The 19105-nt window shown below is 46.4% G+C and overlaps 1 long non-coding RNA gene across 9 annotated transcripts in view; it reads left to right on the top strand.

Moving 5' to 3' along the window:
* The window catches only part of LOC147916365 (uncharacterized), a 106876-nt gene extending 88329 nt beyond the window's left edge, over window positions 1-18547 (top strand). For 8 of the 9 annotated variants that reach the window (XR_015553265.1, XR_015553264.1, XR_015553257.1 and 5 more), the window contains 4 exons: window positions 3148-3285; window positions 8249-8607; window positions 10056-10215; window positions 10957-18547. This is a non-coding gene — a long non-coding RNA (uncharacterized LOC147916365). The remainder of the gene's footprint in view (window positions 1-3147; window positions 3286-8248; window positions 8608-10055; window positions 10216-10956) is intronic. The other variant, XR_015553260.1, reaches the window with a different exon arrangement.
* The last annotated feature ends 558 nt before the right edge of the window (window positions 18548-19105 follow it).

The following is a 19105-nucleotide window of genomic DNA, read 5'->3' as shown; positions in this document are numbered from 1 at the left end:
GACGAGGGGAGTGGAATATTCCTTCCCATGCTTCCCACTGCAGACAGTCAGCTGACGTCTGAGACAGGACTCCTGATTATCCGTGCTGATTCTTTAGGTGGCTTTGCTGGGGCTACGTTAGAATCATGAAATCATTCAGGCCTTTAAAATGGTTTGTCACAATGTTTAACCTGCACACCTTCTCTACCAATGACCATCATTTCAGCTTTGTTCAAGACCATCAAAGGGCTCAGCGGGCTGTGTGCATTCGTGGTGTGTGTCATTCTGTTCTGACTCCAGATGAGTCTTGCTAGGAGAGCCAGCCCAGCTGTGACTGGCAATAGGAAGAGACAGAGGATGGGACTGCAGGCCGTGGTCACAAAGCTGCTTGAAGGTGGGTCTGGTGTAAAGGATAGACAAGGAGAGTCTGAATTTCTCATCATGATTACTCAGCAATATCCTTTAACTAAGATATTGCAAACTGTTGGTCCTGGGCAGAACCTGGCCCACAGATGTGTTAGACTGGGCCTGCATTGTATTAAAATTTTTATTTAATTGGTTGCCAGCATGTAAAAGCTGGGAGATTTCACATTAAAAATCTATCTCCTCAGGGCCGGCTGGCCTGGTGGTGTAGCAGTTAAGTTTGCACGTTCCACTTTGGCGGCCTGGGGTTTGCAGGTTCAGATCCTGGGTGTGGACCTACACACTGCTCATCAAGCCATGCTGAGTTGGCGTCCCACATAGAGCAAGTAGAAGGATGTACAAATATGACATACAACTATCTACTGGGGTTTTGGGGAGACAAAAGGAGGAAGATTGGCAATAGATGTTAGCTCAGGGCCAGTCTTCCTCAAAAAAAAAAAAAAAAGAAGCTTTAAATAAAAAGAAGAAAAATCTATCTTCTCTCTAAAAATTGGAACATCTAGCCACACAAAGCCTACATTGCTACCTGGCAAGAGTGAGCTGGAGCTGAGTTCCAGCTACCCCTTTAGATGGAACATGCATTTTTCCTATAACCTCAGTCCCCACTACTCCATATTGTCTCACACCCAGCTTGCTTCATTATTTAGTTGCCTGCCTGGTCCCCTGATTTACATGAATTAATTATACAAAAACCATTTTAAGTCAATCAAAAAGTTTTTATTGGGTCACTTCTCTACTTTCACGAACTTGTTAGGTACTGCGAGAGAAGCAAATGATACTCCCACCCAAATGAGGCAGAAGAGAGTAACATGTGCAACAGTTAGAGACATGGCCTGGAAGAGACCACAGTCAGCATAAGACTTCAGAGAAAGGAACATCATTGATATTCTTAGTCATTAGGCTTCTGTATTCTGTTACTTCTATTTTCCAGAAAAAGAGAAAAAACATTTCTCTTTCCTCAAAAGGAAGAAAGTTCTTAGGAAGTTTGGAATATGGCTACTTAACACATGTAAGTGCATAAGGCATTTGTATTCTTATCACATTTTCAAGAAAGTCTTTTTGTTATGAAGAATAAGAACCCAATCCCGGGCAACCTGTATTACTTGCACATGAAAGAATATAAAAAGCAATGACCCTGAATGGACTATAGAGATTTGGAAGAAGGATTAACAATAGCAGCTCTATCCTGCCACTCTCTGGGAGCCCACACAGAAAACCTAATGCTTACAAAGGGTTGTAATTGTTGACAAAGACCTGGGTAATGTTTTAAAATTCTAGGTTTAATTTAATATCGACTCTTTGGCCAGACTCGTGGTCTGGGTTTGCTTTATGAGAGCAAGGCTGACATAGAAAGCAGGGAAGGTCAAGTTCTTGTTGGCATTAAATAGGGAACAGTTGGCCACTTTCCCTAGGAGCAAACTCATAGTCCATTACACCACCACTTTTCTTTCTTCTGAAAACAAGAGCTAGTCAGGACAGCTGGAAAATTTAAAGCAACTGCAGATGGCTGAGAAATTCTTGTCTCTCCCATGGTTTAGTGCATTGATGTGTGTGCATGAGATGTCGTGCTTCTGGTAGTGACTGCTGACCAGTAGAGTACCAGGGAAGTCCTTGTGTGAGCCTTGATAACGTTAACGTTATGGACCACTTACTACGTCTTAGACACTGTTCTAAGTGTCTGTTATATGTTTTATTTAATTCTCACAACGACCTTATGAAGTGACTCAAATCGTACTCCCTTTTACAGGTAAGAAATAGAGGCATAGAGAAGTTAAGTCACTTTTCCAAGGTCACCAGGTAGCAAGAGGCACCACTGGGAACTGAACCCAAACTTGATGCCAGTGTCTACACTTTGGGTTCATTGTGCCTTGGTCTTCCACTGTATGGATTATCACCCCTCGAACTTTTCTTTTTTAAAAGAAAGTGGATAATTGTAACACTTTGGGGCATTCATGTGTTTGCAAGCAGTCCCAACACTGAGGAAAGGACCTCAGTCATTTTCTTTAATTCTACTCCTGTACTTGCAGCCATTGCTGGAGAAAATCACACAATCAGGGCAACTGGTTTCATTGTGAAGACGACACAGGCTCAGAAGGGCCCCAAGCCGCTGAGCACTGCTCCCCTCTGCTTGCAGAGGAGGCTAGCACCGCAAACAGCCGCCCCAGAGTCGCCAGGTCTCCAGCTGTAGCTCCGACCCGACCCAGCTAGGGTTAGAGACCTTGGCAGATGAGCTCTGCTCTACCTGGCTGAGAAAAGGAGACCCATGTGACGTGAGCTAACCTCTCCTTCTTCGCAAGAATGGCCAGCTGCTCACTCCACCTTCAGTCTTTCCCTCTAATCTCAGGGGAAGGAAAACTCTGACCTTCTGTGTAAGTCTAACCCTATTCGCATGCCTCCTGGCACCCCCCCCCGCGCTGCTTCCCAGCCCTGCTTCCCAGACGCTTCCGGTGCTTCTTGCCTCTGGAGTCTCTTTCCTCCGCTGATCCTTCCAGGGAGGCATGCAGGCCGTGGCCTGGTGACCAGGAGCTCGGCCTCTGGATCAGGCTGCCTGACCTCGCACTCGTTTACTAGACACTGCCACTTACCTGCTGCGTGACCTTGGGCAATTCACCTAATTTCCCTAAGACTAAACTTCTTCGTCTTTCAAGTGGAGATAATCATGAAGCCCAGGATGGCTGTGAGGATTCAGTGACATAATTTGTGTTGAGGGACACCCATGACCTTGATCTCTCTACCTTCTTTCAGTGCCGGCTTTCTTCACTCCCTCCCTCAACCAGCGTGCACTCAAGATCATCACTTCACCTGCTCTCAAGTCCTGCCCAGTGTTCTTTGGTTTGAACTACTGTCTTTCCCACACCTCGAAGTGGGCTGCTAGATCCACTAGTAAGTACTCGTCTCCACCTCCCACTGAATAGTCTCGCTGCCCTCGTTCCTTCCCATGTTTTCAGAAAAGCCAGTGGCTTTTGCTCCTACTTTAGAGGTTATCATCTTCCACGGGCCTTATTGTTTATATATTTTTTATCATTTCCTTGTAAGTTCTTGTTATGCTCCCAATTTTCTGTAAGAGGCAGAAACCTCCATAATGCCAAAGGGTCTAGGTAGAGTGGCAGTGTGGTGACCACGGGCTCTGGATCAGACTACCTGGGTTCAAATCCTAGGGTTATCTCTTGTTCTCTGTGTGACCTTGGGCATGTCCTTAACCTCTCTGTATCTCAATGTCTCCTCTACCTGTAGGGTTGTCAAGAAGTTTAAAACAAGTTGTTATGAGGAAAGTGCTTAGGAGGGTGGCTGTTATGATTAAGCCCCCAGGTAAACGTTACTTGTTATCATAAGAATCGGCACTGGGAGACCTCTGTCTTGCCCTGTGTCGGTAGATCAAGCAAACACACAGAATCACGGGATCGTAACATGACATTCAGAGGCCAAGGAAGCAGAGGCCATCACCGGGAGGCTGTGTTTGTTGGATGAGGCAGTACGGGGCTGTAATAGTGCTGAGTTCAGAATAATAAGGGCTGGAACCGAGCCTCACTCCCAGCAGCGATGGCCTGGGGTCTTGATCAAGTTCAGAATTCTTCCAGTTTGGGTCAAAATCCTCCTGCCATACAGGCTCGATTGGTTCTGACATAACCCTGCTCAGGGCGGTCTGCCTCTCACAGGAAGTGGGGGCACAACGCGGAGTGTACTAAAGCTGAAGGGCCCTTGAGGATCCCTGGTCTAACCTCCGGCTTCCACAGGCAGGAGCAGCCTTGATGCTCGTGGCCTCCTTGTTCAAAGAACAGGGGGGCTCCAGGCCCCGGGAGCTCCCCTTGCAGACGGTGAGGAGCCGGCGTTTGGAGAGCCATGTGTTGTCTGTTGACTCATCTGGTGCATTTCCTGTGTGGTTTCGCGTCCTCCATCTAGGTTACTGACTCAGCTTAACCCTGCTTAGCTCGTAAGACCTTTCAGGGAAATCAGAGCAGAGCTGCAGTCACTGCAATTTGTCACACGTGATTAAGGAGCCGGAGGGAGAGATGTATGAGGAAAGATTAAAATCCCTGAGTGCAGGCGGCCAGCACTGCCCTGACTGAGTGGGGCTTCAGGTACCGCAGGCGGCCTGGAAGGCTGCAGAGTCTGGGCGGGAGGACCGCCTTAAGGATGAAGGGCGATGGGGGCGCAGAAGCGAGATGATGTTCAAGCGGCGCACTGCTTCCCGATGAAGCCGAAGAGCCCAGACTCTGGCAGGAAACCGTCTTGTGGCTTTAATTTTGTCAGGCCACTGGCTGTCTCTGGAATTTTCTACATGTAGAACTTGAAGCTCTGTGCCATCAGTTCTCAGTGGCTGTTGCCTCCTTCCTCTGCAGTGTCTCTATTCTTGGGGGCCCTTTACTTCCTCCCACTGTCCCTCCACTAAAGCCCCCTAGTTTCTCGCTGGCTACCCTGCTGCTCCCACCTCCTCAGGGTGCCCTGACTTTAAGTTAGGACTGTGAAGCTAGTTAATGGGATCAACTATTTCCTGTTGAACTATAAGCCAGATAATTAACAGAATCTCCCAGATGACACTGACCAAGCCCTGAGCAAGTGTCGAGACTTTCAACACTCGGTGTGTGCATGGTGTGTTGTGTGTTGTATGTGCATTGTATGTGTGTGCATGTGTATGTAGTGTGTTGTGTATGTGTATGTGTGTGAATGTGTATGTAGTGTGTATGTGTGCGATGTGTGTGTATGTGTTGGGTGTGTGTGGTGTGTGTGTGTGGTGTGTGTGTATGTGTTGGGGGTGTATGTGTGTGTTGTGTGTATGTTGTGTGTGTGTGTGTGTGTGCTGTGTGTGTTTGACTGTACAGAGTGGAGGGAAGGCGAGGGTGCTTTTCGGCAGCCTGCACAGGGTCCTGGGCAGCCCACAGCCTGCTCCCAGTATGGCTCAGTGCAGATGTGTGGTGGTTGCTAAGTGGAGCGGCCAAGGAGGACTTCTTGAGGAAGTGACGCTGAAGCCAGACTGGTGGGTGAGTCTGAGTCAGCAAGGTAGCAGGGGGAGGGGACGGGGATATTTCCTGAATTCTGAGGAGAGTCTTGTTTCCAGTAGTCTACCCTGTGTCGTGGTTTGTCACCATGGTCACTAGACCATTAACTGTCTATACTAAATACAAAGGTGGTCTCCTAGCCGCATAGAGTCTCTTGTTCTAAAGAGCAAGTCAAGGATAATCCACCAGTGCTTCTTCCTGCTCCAGGGGCCCACTCTGGCCTTCCAGCCCTCGGCAGTCTTCTCTCAACTCTTCTTTTATGGGCCTTGTGCCCTAGGCCTGCAGCTCCCCTGTCACACCGTTTTCTTTTGGACCTCTGTACCCTTGAACAGTCTTTTCTTCTTTTCCTGGGTTATCCCCCCACTGTTTGGATTGGTCTGCCAACCTCTTGACTTTTCTGCTAAGAGCTGCCTTAAAAGTCACCTCCTCTAGGGAGCCCACCAAGATCGAGTTAAGGGCATCTTCCTCTATAGCATTACCATGCCTTGCACTTGCCTCTATTTGGCACATATGTCAATATTGTACTTATGTGAATGTAAATTGCCCCTTCTGGCCGTCAGCACGTTCTGTTCTTTTCTTGGGTCATCAGTGCTTAGCATAGTGTTGGGCACAGGGTAGGTGCTTAGTCAATGTTTGTTGAATGAATGAATAAATGGTGGCATGCCTCTGCATATTCCATAATGGGAGTGTGTATGTATAAACGCTCATGGATTAGCCATGAACAGGAGCTCAGATAGTGGACCATTTTGAACTTTCTGTTTTGTTGAGTAATTGAAAAAATGTGCATACATTTAATCACTCAGGCCAAGCAGTATAAGTCTGTTTTTTTATGGATAAATTGCAGGTGTCTCGCTTTAAAAATAATTTCCTTAAATGTGATAACATTTATTTTTTGGCTCATTTCTGTTAGGTTATTGTAGTGTTTTTAATATCTGGCTTAGATCACTTGAAATTCTTAAATTGTACTTTAAGCAGCTATTAGCATAATGATATTACCCATTAATAGTGATTCCTACGGGAGTGAAGGTTCCTGCAATTTACAAGGAATCAGGAAGCGTGGTGTGATCGGCAGCACCCACATGCCAGCATGGCTACCGTGACGACTGCTCTACCCGCCAGGCAACTACCCCCTGACACTCTGCTTGGGAGCAGCCATTGCCATCGGCCACTCCTTCGTGGTGGGAAAGTGGAATGAGGAGCAGGTGCCAGGGTGAAGGAGTGGCCGTGCGGGTCCTGTGGAAACACACGCTGGAAGGTTACAAAGTGAGCCCTCTGTTTTGGCCAGGAGAACTGCGTGACCTTTCTGGTTCAAAATACAGGTAACTGATAGATTCCATACTTTCCTCAGTTACCAAGAATGTCACTGGAGAAGATGAACGAGAGATGGTGATTTTCTAAGAGAGAATATGAAGTGATAATTGGTATTTGAAGAATATTAGGCAAAATGTCGTGTCCCCCTCCCCCTGGGGTGCATCATTCCGGTGCACCTGTTTGAAGAAAGTTAGGGATTCAGCCTCTTGACTCTGTCCATTCTCTCCATCTTCACTGTCCAGTCTGCAGTCCAGGCCACTATCAGCTCTCTCTGGACCGCTTGACCGCCTTCTCACTGCTCTCCCCGCTCCTTGCTGCCCTTGTCTGTCCTGCAGCCATGGTGCTGTTTCTCAACAGCTCATCTGACCATGTCGCCACCCTGCTCACGGTACTTCTCTGACTCCCCAGGTCTTTATCCTGGCTCGTGTGAGGCCTTCTGTTGTCTGATGGATACTCCTCACCACATCTCTGCAGAATCCTTCACGCCCTCCAGCCACCGGGAACCACCAGGGACTCCTGACCATGCCTCCACTCTCCTGCCCCTCCTCAGCTAACTCCTGGTCATCTTCCAGGGTGACGTTCCTCTCTGCACTCCAAGGGCGTCCTCCTCTCACTCCTCCTTCAGCACCTATCACCCCAGCCTGAAATTGTCTCTTCACTTGTTGTTTCTGCCACTGTTCTGTAAATTCCACGAGTGCAGAGATTGGGTTTGTCTGGTTCGTCCCGTTTCCTGAGCACTAAACATGGAGAGATGACAGCCAGACATGGCTAAGAGAAGGGCCGTTCTGTTTCCCAGTTTTACTTGCTGCTGCCTTCAACTCAGGTCAACGGCAAAGTGTTCACTGAGCCTCAGTGCCTATTTCTAGGCATTGCTCCACACCCCCCTGTACAAGTGGATCTTCCTTCTGGAAGATGGTTCAAAGAATAGAATGAAAAGTGAGACTGCGGTTCTAATCAGGTTGTTCTGAGTTCAGAAAATGTAAACATGTTTAGTCTGTTTCTCCCAGACTCGGCAGGAAGGACTAGAGGCTGATAGAATTGCCGGGTGTGTGTGTGTGTGTGTGCCCGTGCGCCTGTGTGGGTGTTTGGGTGTATTGTGCTGCCGAGCATGAGGGTGGGTTAGCTGTGTTAGAAATTAATGCCTGTGAATTCTTTGGATAAAGGGGTTGCTGACCTCTGTGTTTTTTTGCCAGAGAATGACCTATGTGTATCAAAACCGTTGTTTCAGGAGAAAAGTTGCCAATCCTAGGTTACCCTGAGGTGTCAAATCACTACCGTAGCCCAGATTTTATGACTAGAAAAGATTTTTTAGCCTCTTTAAATGTGGCTGCGTATGTGTGTAGATGTGATTGGCATTGGACCAAACCAATTTAGAAGAGTGTGGTTTACAGCGAGAAAATGAAACTGCAGAATATGAAAAAGGTAGCCCAGGATGTTCAGTTACAGGTAGGTTATAGAGATCTTGATTTGATTTTTTTTGCATGTATTGAAATTATTTGGCATATTACTTCTTTATTTTCAACACTTTTTCCCCAAAGTCTCTGCACAGCTCCCACGGAGACTTCTCTGGAGGCATGCCACACAAACTTCGCTGGCTCCCTCCCTGTCCCAGGCTAACAGAGAACTGTGGAAATGTCCCCACACTGCCCAGCCCTGTGCGATGCCACACGCGGTCCAAGCTGCCCGGCCCCTTTGTCCAACAACTGCTACAAAGTGGGTAACGTGTCGGAACAAGTCTGGCGGGTTCCTCCCAGGATGCAGACAGAGTAAGAAGTGAAGTCTCAAGGATGCGTGTTTCACTTCCTCCCTGCCCCTCCCCACGCTGGGTCATAGTCCAGCTTGGAGGCTTCGCACAGTCCAAGCCGGATGGCTTCCCGAGAAATCACAAAGCAAATAGGTGTGTCATTTGCATTTTTTCTTGAAAAACAATCAGTTGGTGAGAGCCTGCCTTGGGTCGCTGGCAAGAGCCTCAGTGATCACTTAGTTTCCCAAACCACTTCTTGTTCCCCTGTTTTCTGTTTGGGGCTTTAAGTTGTATCTTGTTCCTTTAAGCAAAACAGCTGACTCAACTTGCCCCTGACTTCTGGGAATCCCTGAATTCTGGTGAAGGGGGCTGAGTAACCTGAGAGCATTTCCCTCTGCACACACCCACCCGCGCTGCAGTGCTCTCTGTGGTTTGGAGACAAGGCTTAGGGAATGTTCATGTATTATTGGCCTTTTTAATTTTCCAACCCATCTTAGGGGTCAAAGCCATAAATCTCAACAGGGGATGTTGGAAAGTGAGCCTCTGTGTGATCGAGGGACATGAGGACTTTTAAAAGCTTGAGAAATACTGTGACAGAGAGAAGTGGGGGCATTTAGGGATCTATCCAGCATGTGCTTTTATGGAAAAACTATGCCTTGGTAGACAAGGAAGTCAGAAAGGTGAAGAAACTAGCCTTAATTGAGTGCTCCGTTCATGTCATCGCACTTTGAGTTAATCAGCATATTTAATCCTCACACCAAGGGGCTATTCCACCTGTTTTATGGACGAGAAAGATGAGGATTCGAGAGATTTAGCACCTTGCTCAAGGACACCCATCTGGTAGGAGACAAAAATTAGGACTTGAACCCAGACTTCTCTAATGCCAAACACAGCTCCACTCACATCACTTTCCATCACTGGGGAACCCACAGCCTGCACAAGTGTGGACCGTGGCGCTGCACCCCCCCCCCCCGCCCCCATCACAGCACTGTCTTCTCCTGCCCCTCGCCCACCTGGCTCCCCTCTTCTGGAAGCCTCACCACTGCTAGGTGGCTCCTTCCCTTGGAGTGATGCGTGCACCAGCAGGCATCCTTCCCACAGAATTAGGAAGGACCACTGTTTTCTTTTTAAAAAGACTATTTTTTTAGAGCAGTTTTAGGTTGATAGCAAAATTGAAAGGAAGGTACAGAGATTTCCCATAAACACCCTGCCCTCCCCCCCCCCCCCCCCACATACCCACTACCAACACTCTCCACCAGAGTGGAACATTTCTCACCATTGATGAACCTACACTGACACGTCATCATCACCCAAAGTCCAGCGTTTACATGAGGGCTCACTCTTGGTGTTGTACATTGTGTGGGTTTGGACAAATGTATAACGACATGTATCCACCCTTGTAGTGTCATACAGAGTAGTTTCACTGCCCTAAAAATCCCCTCTGCTCCACCTATTCATAATTCCTTCCTTGCCCCCCAATCCCTGGAAACCAATGATCTTTTTACTGTCTCTATAGTTCGGTGCACTGTTTTTTTTATAATTGGAGGGGTAAGGATGTGGGCTGATTTCTCGAGCTCACCATTACTTTTCCATCCATTCAGAATTAGCTTGTATATTTACACTGAGTCATCACTCAACATGCATTTATGAATGCCTCTCCACATGGAAACCGAAGCAGTTACCTACCCGGGGGACACCGGAGACTCTGGCTGTGGGAGGATTCACGAGAAGCTTAACAATCCAGTTAGGGAGCTAGACAAGGTATGTATCTGTCTCTCTATCTATATCTGTATCTATGTCATTGACTATAAAATTAGAGCAGTGAGAACATTTTTCAGGGCTTCAAACACCTGCTAATTGAGAAAGTGAGTAAATATAACCAGAAGGCTTTGAGAAAACTTGAAACTGAACATGTTCTTTTCAGAACCTGATAATGCCTGCTTATTAGCCTTTCAGGAGGACAGATAAGGGTTATTCCTTAAAAAAAACTGCTCCTTTGTACAACAGTAGCCTAAATAGTTAGGAGTTGGCAAGGCCTTTCCTGATGTTTATTGGAGCAGCTGTGGAAATAATTTTGTACCTTGGATTCTGTGATTTATTTCCATTATGAATAAATTTGAGATTTATTTTAAGGTTTTCAAAAACTGGGAGTGCTGTGGTCTCGGAATTATTTTTTATTAAACGTTGTCTCCCTGGCTGCATTTCAGGCGCTGGCGGAATTCTGCACAGTGGGCTGTGTTAGCATTAGAAATGCTGTTGAATGATAATAATTATAATAATTATATATATGAAAAGGATGGAATTGGGTTCCAATTCTATTCAGCTGAACTCGATATTTGACTTTACTGACTCAGTTTTGGCATCTCCAAAATGAAGACAACTGACTAGTACCCTGTTATCTCTGAAGACTGGGCACGATCATGCTTGAAAAGAGATTTGAACCCTTGAATAAAGGTGACTTGAATGCAAATTGTTATTTATTTCAATCACTATGTTTTACAGGTTGACATCTTGGGCAGGAAGGAAACCTTCCCTGTACCGTCAGCTCAAGACTGACTTCTGCAAGAGAGCTAAATAAACATGGTGGACAAGGAGGCTGGGACCATCTGCCTCTCTCTGGAGCAGCATTGCCCCCTTGCTGCCACCATGAACCAGAATTGCCATCTTTTTCTCACTGCACTTTTTGCTCCCAGTACAAAGCCACGTATCCCACCCTCTTCCTTGCTCCTTTCTCACTCTCCTTCCCTCAAGCTCATTGACTGTTTCAGTGGCAGCTTCCAGGAGAAATGGAGCGCATTGTTCAGCAAGGAGGAAACAATAACCATCTAGAATCCTCAACATTGATTTAGAACCCACTTTAACATGGTTTAAATCATGGCTAAACAATAAACAAGGGGCAGAGACTGACGGAAAGAGAAAAGGGGCTCATCTCGTGAGGCTGTGGAGACAAACCAGAATCTACCTAATGCACACTGAGCTCTGGGCTGGGTCCTGAGGAAAACATACAAAACTTAAAACTAGTTTTTTGCCTTCAGGAATGTAGAGTCTAGCTGGGGAGAAGAGGCATGGTAATCGTTTATGAGACATGATGAGACAGTTTATGGCTGTCACCAGGACATCACTTCTCTTCCATCTCCATAATATAGAGCTCTCTTTCCTGACTCCCAAGGGACCTGGAAATCCATATGCAGTCTCTCTTCCTGCCCAAGAGAGTATGCTGGGAGCAGAAGACCACCATGCCCGGGTGAGGGGAGTCAGGGCCATCTACGGATGCTGCCTCAGGCAGCGTGGCCTGTGGCAGCGGACTCTCTCCCTGTTCAGTTCACAGCCAGTTCCAGTGCCACAAATGGGGCCCCACGCTTGGACACGTTGTGTGCAGATTCTCAGTCTCAGAGTCCTGACCGCTCTTCCTTCTCTGCTCCCCCAGCAATTTCCTCCCCAGGGTCTGGAAATGTCCTCTCACAGATCTTTAAAACCCACAATTATGACATCTGTGTTCTCAGGAACATGGAAACATCTTCCTATTCTCCTAAGGGTGGCTGCTTGATGATGATTACTATCTGAAGGACCACAAGGGGATGTTCTGTCACATCTTTTCTTAAAGGGAAGAAAAATAGAGAAAGAAAGAAAACAAAAACACAAGAATGGTCACTATCAAGCAAGCGAAGAAATATGTTCTGAGCAGCAACAAAGTGGCGAACATTTCCATATACCTTATTCTGTTTGATTCCCATGGCAAAGGCCACAGAGCAGTTGTTGTTCTTCCCATTTTATTGAGCAGAAAGCTGAGGCTCACGGGAGTTGAACAACTTGCTCCAAGTTATGCATTAAATAGAGACAGTATGGCACATATTTTCTGTTGCCCGGGCCATTGTCCCTTCTATGGCACCACAGCTGCTCCTGGGCCAGAAGAGGAAGGAGTTCCTCTGGGTTGGAATGTTCTGGGGGCAGTTTTGTGAGGAGAGTTATTTGAACTGGCTCTTGACTGAATTATAGGCTTCGGCCAGACAGTGGAAGAAGGCAAGGCTATTCCTGGACTGGGAGGACTGGCATCGTGGAACCACAGGTTGAGAGAGTGGGCGGTGTGTTGGGAAGACGGTGTGTACACTGTTCTGGCTGCAGAGGAGGGTTCGTTCGTGTAATGAAATGGCGCCCAGCCAGAGCGAGGAGAACAATGAAGCCTGCTTCTGCCACTGTCGTGACTTGGGAGCTTCGGGCCCCTCTGTGAAACGAGGGTCCACAGGGCTGACCTCCCTCACAAGCAGTCTGTGGCTCCGAATCATCAGTGATTGGGAAGTGGTGTGCTCCATTGTCGAGGCATGATATTATATCCACCAGCTACTCTGTGCAGTGAATTTTTGTTCCATTGAAATGATTCTCTCAGTGTGAGCTCAATGGCAATGGGCATGATGATGGTTTTTCTGTGTTGCCAGAAACTAGGTCTGAATTTCTTCCAGCGCCTTCTGCTCTAAAGCACCTCTTATGATTAATTAACCTTTTGTGGAGTAACTAGGACATCTGTGTGGGATGAGATGTACTTTGGTCAGACTTCAGTTTTCAGTTGTTCAGCAAGAGGAGAATTAATTATAAGAGCTGAATCTGAACAGAAGATCGTTGGAGGAAATCCAAATGAAGCAAAACATCGAATTATCAATGAACAGGAAGGTTTTTTTTTTTTTAATTGTTGTTATTGTGGGAGTGAATAAAATGCTTAATGCAATACAAATAAGAGGTAGTAACAACTTAAGATGCCTGCTTTGAGTGTACACCTAATGCAAGAAATTTGAGATATTTGTGGTTTTGGAGATAAAATGCAATGAACTAACCAAACTAGGCAAATGGCAAACAGAGGCCAAGTTAGTGTTTAAAGTAAATATGCCTATTCCCCTTTGAGGTAATTGTTGGGTTGACTTTAACAAGGATGTATCTAGAATCATCTGGTGTTATTACCACTGACAAACAACAACAAACACCTCTTGTCTAGAGAAGCAGGTTGGATTAAGACCCAAAGTAGGAGATAAAATGCAGGAAGCTAAAAACAGTGAGACGGTTCCCCAGTGCTCAGCTTTCTGAGGCGAATCACCTCTGGTATTTAGCTCACATCTACATGATACCATCTCCCACAAAACCCTGAAGCCTGACCCAGCGGAGATTCTAGCTTGACTGACTTAACTGTGATGAGGGGTACCTTAGCGGGCAATGTGGGAAATCTCTACTCTCAAACAAAATGATCCCCAATGTTGGTTGTTGCCCACATTCACTGATAACTTCTCTACAAATACTGTGTGATTCTGTTTTGATGAGGGAATATGATTCCAGTTCATGTTTATAAAGACTGTCAGGCTTCCATTGGCATGAAGATGCTGTATCCTTTCTTACCTATTGCTCCTGCTGCTATGAAATAGTTTTCATTCCTATTTTCTTTCTCTCGACCTTGTGACTTCTGCTGCATCATGTTAGTACTTGCTGCCCACACTTTGTGGGTCTCTTGGTTTCTACAACTTTCTATTTAATATTGTTGTTGGTGACAGTTCTTCATGGGTCTCTTGCATTTCTGCATATCTTGCAGGCAGAGGCATTGACGGCCTTTGTTTTGGACCATCTTTCCATGGATGTTTGTACAGTGAGCAGACTTGGGAGACAGTGACAGTGTCTCCCTCTGGAACAGAGGGAGGCTTTATTTGCTGTTCAGTATAATAGTGTCTCTCTTAGGGGCAAAGGTCGGCTAGGTTTGCTAGCAAGCCATTATAAAAGATGTAGGTTTCCTAAGTTTGAGATTCCAACTGTGATGCAAACCCACTGCATCACATGGCTGCTCTGTGTCACCCCTTTGGGGCCTACAGGGGTGAGGGACAAGGGGAACCAAGACAAATATGAAGCCCACGCTACGTGCTGTGCTGTGAGTAATGAGTCCTTTGTCTCTGACCCACTTGTCTGCATCTTCTGCCAGCATCTGTGAAAGTGTGGCAGGCTAGATTGTTAGCTTGCAAGGAAGGTGAGATTTCTTCATACTTCTTCACATGTGTGTCCTACATTCAAACTCCCTGAGAGGATCTGACGGGGTGAGTCAGTCCCCATCCAGGATAGAGGCCCCTGTAGTGTTGAGCTCCTATGCTGGACCACCTTGTAGGCCAGTCGATGGATGGCTGCCTCTGGATCAGGTACTCCTGCCTGGACCCACCCTCTGTGGCCAACTTTTCCAGGTCACTTTGTTCACATTTCCGGGCCTGTGAATGAGGGCCAGAAACTCATTAAGAGGGGCCATGAGTTTGGCAAACCGTTTGAAGTTCTCAGAAGCAGACATTGTAACTTGCACCTTTCATAGGCTGTCCAGGGAAATGTTGTTGAGATATAGTTAATTCACCTCAACTCTCCTGCATATGCTATTTGTGAACAAAGGTGAGTATATGCCTTTTTCTGCAACTTACCACTTCTCTGCCTAGAGAGGAAGCGTTTGGTAAATCTTGTGTTCCTAATACTGGGTGTTGGAGATGAATGCTCAGGTTCACTGTAGAGGTTTGCTCTTAGCGTTTATTCCACCATTGGAAAAGCAGCTATAAGGATGGCTGGGGTGACCTCCATTACCAGGGTCAGGCAAGGACCCTGATTGGCCTAAATCAATTAGCCTTTTGTCTACTGTGATTGATGCAGAGGAGGGTCTGTGACTTGAGGGCATTGCTCGGGAAGCTCTCTCTCTTTTTCCAGATGACCTGGTATGGGAATGTGAACCCTAAACTCTAGCTTCCATGTTTGTCACTGTCTTCAGTCAGAGTTCTCTAGGGCAACATAACCAATAGGAGATACATATATCCATATGTACATGTGCGTATCTCTCCATAGATGTATAGGCATCTATATTATAGATATTTGTATATCTCTTTATAAATATCTATAATATAGTTATAGAGAAACACTTATGAGGAGGAATTGGCTCATGAGATTTTGGAGGCTGAGAAGTCCCACAAGTCTACAAGCTGGAGACCCAGGAAAGCTGGTGGTGTAGTTCAGTCTGAGCCCAAAGGCCTGAGAACAGGGGAGCCGATGGTGTAAATCCCTGTCTGAGGGCAGGAGAAGACGAGACGAGATGTCTCAGCTCCAGGGCTGAGGTAGGAAAAAGAGACACATTCCTTCTTCCTCCGCCTTTTGTTCTATTCAGACCCTCAACAGACTGGATGCGGCCCACTCACACCGGGCAGGGCCAGCTCCTTCACTGAGTCCACTGGTTCAAATGCTAATTCCATCCGAAAACACCCTCACAGACACACCCAGGAATAATGTTCATCTGGGCACCCCATGGCCAGTTAAACTGACACATAGGATTAACTAACACAGTCACAGGAGGGGAATTAGCTTGAAAATAAAGCTGACACTGAGGAAGGAAGAGCCAAGAGAACAGCAGATTGGAGCCAGAGCCTAATCAAGCTATCCCCAAAGTCTACATAATCTCTGGACTTTTCAGTTATGTAAGCCGATAAATTAACTTTATTGTTAATGCCAGTTTGAATTGGGTTTTCTATTACTTACCACAAAAACATCCTAAGTGATTCATTTACTAGTTTTCATAACATCTGAGGTCATGCAGGTTCAGTGATACAGACTTCTTTCTGAAGTCGGGATGGTGCACCTTCGTCTTGGAGACGTCAGATGTCTCATAGGTGTAATTCTCTGCTTTTCTCCCAGTGCCTGACACAGGGTACGTGCCCATAAACATCTGTGGAATGAATCCATGAGTACTGCCTATCGTTCCCCAGAACTTATCTGTCATTTCCTGACTCTAGTCACACCTCTGTGGGCACCTCGATTGGGCTCTTGCTGCAGAATTTGGAGGACAAGTTTAGTTATTAAAGAGTTACTTGAAAAGACAAAAAGTCATGCTGTTTCCACAAACATTGGCAACCCGTGTCATCTTGGGCTCCCTGTTCTTCAGGGATGAGTTTCAACATTGGTGAGTCAGCAGGCCAGGCCGTACTACTTAATCAGAAGTTGTAATTTTGGTTTGAACTGTTCAGTGGTCAATTATAATCTACAGCTCACATCTTGTGGTGAAAGGACAGACTAACTGGTTTTGCTGAGGTACAATGTTATTTTCCTTGGAAAATAATCAGACCTAGAGCTGTGTTTTGGATCTTGGCAGTGCCCGTTTTACATGCAGGAGAATATAATCTTTCTAACTGAAAACTGCCAGATAAAAGAGTCAAGACAGAGATGGCCTTAACCTGGGTACAGGTTCACTTCCATCTGTTGTAAGTGGAAGCACCAACACGAATCACCCCCAAAGTGAGAGAATAGTACAGCCGTGCTAACTACGACTGAACCACGTTAAAATGATGGAGAATCCTGAAGGAACTGCAGGTTAATACTCCCAGCTTGCCAGGCCACATGCTTGCTGATATCAGGACTTTTTAGTGGATGTGGAAAGCAGTTGAAAGCAGAATATCTGGGTCAGCATAACTTGTGCACTAACTGACAGAAATCTCACCTGAATAGCCTCCCCAGGGTTCAGTGTTCTCCTTTCTCTTTCCAATGCTTTGTTGCCCCCAAAGAACAGGAGAACTTCTGGGAATGTGGCATGACTGTGGACAGCAAATCCAAATGGCAACAAGTAGGCAGTAGGGTAATTACCCAGCGACTGACCCGTCTGGGAATAAGGCAGAAAGGCTTCTCTCCAAAGTTGCATCATTTATACCACTAAACCCACCTACACACCTTAAAAGGTCTTCCTAGAATCTCAAAGGTGGTTCAAAAGGAAACCCAGACCAAGTAATTGTCATATAGTGAGACCTAAGGCCATGTGTCACTGTGGAGAGCAAAGAGCCTGCTGGAGTTTCAGACAGACAGAGCGCTCTTTGTCCTGCTCAAACTTGCATTAAAAGAAGTCCTCTGCCAACTAAATTCTCCATAGTTTCTCCAGTTGGGTTGTATTTCAGCCTTCGTTATTTCATTAATGTAGCTTTAGGCACACTTGTTTCCTTAAAGTCCAGGCTATCTCCATTTATTTCCTTTAGTGATTAGAAGTCCAGAATACCGTCATACCATCGCCACTTTCCCTGAAGCACCTTGACAGGTTAGGATTGCCAATTGACTTTTCTTTTCTGACCAGCAAAAAAAAAAAAAAGAAAAAAAAAGTCTTGTTAACCATTTCCCAGTGGTATTCTTCCCAGCAGTAAATTCTCAGCAAGGCTCCTTAACAATTTCTTACCTGCTCAAGTTTTTCCATAATGAGCCTGCCAACAGATGCCCGTAGAGTGGAAATCTCCATTGACTCCCATGGACCTGAGTTTTGTCTCTGGGCTTTGAAATCTACATCAGGAAAGCAATTTCAACCTCCTCCATCTTTCTGGATGGTCTGTTTCTCCTCTTGTCGTTACACGACTCCCCTCCACCCTCCCACCTTTGCATGTGCTTTTCCTACAGGAGTGCAACCTCCTCCTCTCACTGTAGCACTTGGTTAGACTTACTTTATTCTATCATTCTCTTCTAGAGCGTTTGTTGTTTTTCTTTTAAGCATGGATTTATTTTCATCCAGCTGATTCCAAGAATAGGAGCCACATCCTCTAATTCTTCTTATGCCTCTAAATACCACTTAGCACATTGAAGATGGCTAATAAATATGCTTCCCCGGTGACATCAGTTTCCTGGTCTGAGCTTCATTTGCATTAGTTTGCTTTCCCTTCAAAACATCCCTCAAATCTATTGTATTTAAATTGTTTATGAGCCGTTCTCAGGCCTCTTCTAAGCTCATTTCACCTGGTTGCAGATGTACTAAAACTGGATTTGACCAGAAAGGACTCTTAGATGTGTGGACTGTGAGCAGGTACACATATTCCTTATATTTAACTCAGTATCTCGTTGGTGGTTTTTTAGTTACTACTACTCTAACTGGTTTTTAAATAAGCTAAACTCAGTAGGGTTTAACCAAGAAACAACATTTATTTTTCTTCCACGACTGCTCTTAATTATATATGGTCAGATTTCCCTTCTCTGCCTCCTCGGTCAGATCTCATAGCTTATCAGTCAATTATAAAGTATTAACAAATAGGCTCACTTTCAAGTATTACATAGCACAGCCCAATCTAATATAAAAACTTTCATTTCTCACCTAAGTGAAGCTCCTTCCCCAACACTCCCCCAACCTTCAGAGAGGACACGGCCCCTCAGTGACCCCCTCAACCCTCAGAGAGGACACGGCCCCTCAGTGACCCCCTCAACCCTCAGAGAGGACACGGCCCCTCAGGGCTATGGGTGGCAGCGAGGCCTGACTGGTCCTGCCCCCGCTCCCCCCCACGGTTCTCTGCTTTGTTCTTTCACTCCAAGTCTCCACTCAGAAAGCTGCTGCTTCTGGACTCTTCCAGAGGGGGAGGGGTGGTGGATGGCAACAGTTTCTGACTCGGCTGGCACTGGTGTCACTGGTGCCAGTTCTCTGTGGCAGAGGCCCCAGTGCAGGGTTTCTCTCAGGAGTGCTTTGTGGGGTCTGTGTCCTGCTCAGGGACTGTGCTCTCTGGCTGACCTCTGACGCCCTCTCCGAGCTCCGCTCTGGCTGTGCTGAGCTTCTTTGGCCGCATGCTCTGCCTTTCAAGACGGTGCCAGCCTGGCTCCCCCTGTGGTGGTCTCGCGGTCCAGGTACCCTTATCCTGCTGCGGCTGCTGGAAGC

The sequence above is a fragment of the Ceratotherium simum genome, chromosome 9, assembly GCF_057802395.1.
Source record: "Ceratotherium simum simum isolate JZ-2026a chromosome 9, ASM5780239v1, whole genome shotgun sequence".
Lineage (NCBI taxonomy): Eukaryota > Metazoa > Chordata > Mammalia > Perissodactyla > Rhinocerotidae > Ceratotherium > Ceratotherium simum.
Note: the sequence above shows the minus strand (reverse complement) of the source record. Positions and strands in the feature narration are given on the sequence as shown.